This window comes from Capsicum annuum, chromosome 3 (assembly GCF_002878395.1).
Source record: "Capsicum annuum cultivar UCD-10X-F1 chromosome 3, UCD10Xv1.1, whole genome shotgun sequence".
Taxonomy (NCBI): domain Eukaryota; kingdom Viridiplantae; phylum Streptophyta; class Magnoliopsida; order Solanales; family Solanaceae; genus Capsicum; species Capsicum annuum.
In genome coordinates this window covers 256,256,448-256,259,562 of record NC_061113.1, presented here as the reverse complement: position 1 = coordinate 256,259,562, position 3,115 = coordinate 256,256,448, and positions in this window count along the sequence as shown.

The following is a 3,115-nucleotide window of genomic DNA, read 5'->3' as shown; positions in this document are numbered from 1 at the left end:
GATTTTGATTTTGGACTACAATTTAGGCAATCAAATTTAAATTCTAGCCAAATTGAATACCAATTGGTCAATTGCATTTACAATTGGGGCCAATTTGATTTCAATTAGAGTCGAATTTGATAAATTGACTAAATCAAATCAAAATTTGATACGAATTAACACCTTGTTTAATGCTGAGCTTCTTGATTTAATAAAATCAAACATATATTTATCCAAATAAATTATTTTTGAGATTAAATCAAGACTTCAACCATTTATTTCAAGACGAACCTTGATTAAATCCCGATATTTCATAAAATAAATACTTAAGTAACAACATTATATAGTCTCGTATAATTGAACGTGATAATAGATAATTGCTACTTAAACTGACCAATTTACCCAAATAAATACTTTGAAAATCCTTTATTTGGATAAAATAAATGTTGTAGTTTTATTTGAAAATCGAAGAAACTCCAAATTAAACTTAGTTATGGAGGGCAAAAATTAGGTGTCAACAACTGCCCCCTCCCTTTTGGTAGGGTAGATACAAGCAACCTTGGGCAAAGGGAAGTTGATGTTCCTAATTTTTGTCTGACCACAAATTCGAATCCTAAAGGGGTTAATCTTCGCACGAGTTTTATGGAGTTATGGCCAAACCTCAGTATCAGGTTTCCTACATATCTCAGATTTCATGAGAATTCAGGCCACTTGTAGTTCATAAAGCTTGATTTTAAGCACGACTTTCAAGAAAATACACCAACTATCGTGGTTTTAGAGTGCTTTGGTTAAACCGGGAAGCTGGGGAATAAAAGGATTTGGGGGGAGATTGGAATTCAATTGAGTTTTCTACATAGAGCCCAGCCCACATATCCCCGAGACTCAGGGAATAAGACTGCTTGTAGTTCGACTCAATCGATAGAAAAGATAGTCTTTTATTTTAGACTATCTTTAGATTGGATGAGTGACGAGTTAATCGAGTTGTGGAAAAGAGGCTTGTAACCTCTTAACCATGAATGTGGAGCTCTTCACATCCATAGGTAAGAACTTACGTAAGCATAATTTCCAAAACTCTAAGTGTGTTGCCACCCGAATTTGAAAGAAAAAGAAAGCTCCCCTCAGTATGAGTTAACAAACATCCCAGAGGTAAATGTGAGACCAGAATATCCGAAAAATACCCACATGCCTTCTAATAGATGCGTGGTTAAATGGTGGTGGTGATCATCATTTAGCTCGCGTCTAGAGAGTTTGACATCCCCCTCCAGACTATGTCCCGTTTTGTTGCGGAGAAAGAATTCCACGTTGTACTGCATCCTTTTTGGAGCCATATCTTGGGCATTCCACCATATTGAGACTTCCACCCTGACACTCCATCCCAAATGATGTCTAGGCAAGTACTAAGTGAGTCGTAAGATTTTTGAAAATAGTCTTAAATTTTGAAACTAATTTTGAAAACTTCTGTAAAATTTTAGAAAATTTCTACCAATCATGTCATGTACTAGCTCAATGAACGTCTTCCTCGCGGTTCTGACTATATCCGATGGATGGTTTTCAAAACTCATGATTATTGTTGGAGGGTTTCTTCAAGTAGTTCTATCATAGCAAAAAATTGAGTCTACCCAGACTTTGTTACAGTTGGTGGTTTCCAAAGATTTAACCTCTGGCGCTGAGGAATTTGGAATATGTTCTGGCATTTGGTGGAAATTTTAAGGTCTTTCTCAAAATTTCTGACCTAATTTAAACTTGTTTGAGATAATACCAATCTGAGTGGATCTGAAGTGTTTGCTAATCGTCATTCTCTTTATTGGATGTCGATCTTCTCTTGTGAATTTTCGAGATTCCTTCTTCAAAATTATGCCACAGTTTCCATTTCCTAGGGTTATATGACTGAGCCGTTGGGGCGCCTACGTATCCCGTTGAAGCAGAAATTAGGTCAAACGTAGTTCAGGCCTACGCTAGGGATATATATAGAAAAATCTAATGGGTTGACCAAAGCCGACATAGGCCGCCTATGTATCTTTTTTATTGGGAATTCAGGTCATCACATAGTTCATACATAAAGAGAAACGATAAATTATCCTAAGGGGTTGACCGAAGCCGACATAGGCCGCCTACGTATTCCTTTCTTGGGAATTGAGGTCAAACGTAGTTCGTACATAAAGAGAAATGATAAATTATCCTAAGGGGTTGACCGAAGCCGACATAGGCTGCCTACGTATCTCTTTCTTGGGAATTCAGGTCAAACGTAGTTTGTACATAAAGGGAAAGGATTCTAGGCAGTTACACACTAGCAAACAACATTATTACAAAGGTGATTACAAACAAACTAACAAAAAAACTCGAACGTCATTCAAACATAATATTTCTTTACCGCATCAGAATTGATTAGTTTGGTCCACTCTGTGCCATCCATTTCAGACAAAATCAGAGCTCCTCCAGATAGCACCTTGTGAACTATGTATGGCCCTTGCCAGTTTGGAGCGAACTTTCCCTTGTACTCCTCTTGGTGAGGGAATATTCGTTTGAGAACCAGTTGCCCCACTTTAAATGCTCGAGTTCTTACCTTCTTGTTAAAGGCACGAACCATCCTGTGTTGATACAGCTGACCATGCCATTCTCTTTTCATCAATTAACATGAATTATTCATAGCGAGCACGAACCCATTCTTCGTTACTCAGTCCAACTTCCTGAATAATGCTTAGGGAAGGTATTTCGACCTCAGCGGGTATCGCAGCTTCATTCCCGTAAACTAGTAAATAGGGAGTTGCTCCTGTGGAGGTTCGAACTGTTGTTTGATACCCTAGCAAGGCGTTCGTGCCATGATTTATCATTTTTGACCATCTTTCTCAAGATCTTCTTGATATTCTTGTTAGCAGCTTCTACGGCTCCATTCATTTGGGCACGGTACGCTATCGAGTTACGATGCACAATCTTGAGCCGATCACAAATTTCTTTCATCAAGTGACTGTTCAGGTTTACCCCATTATTAGTAATAATCGATTTCGGCACTCCGAATCAGCAAATAAAGTTATTCCTAACGAAATCTACAACCACTTTCTTAGTGACGGCTCTGTACAAAGCAGCTTCAATCCACTTAGTGAAATAATCAATGGCAACCAAAATAAATCTATGCCCA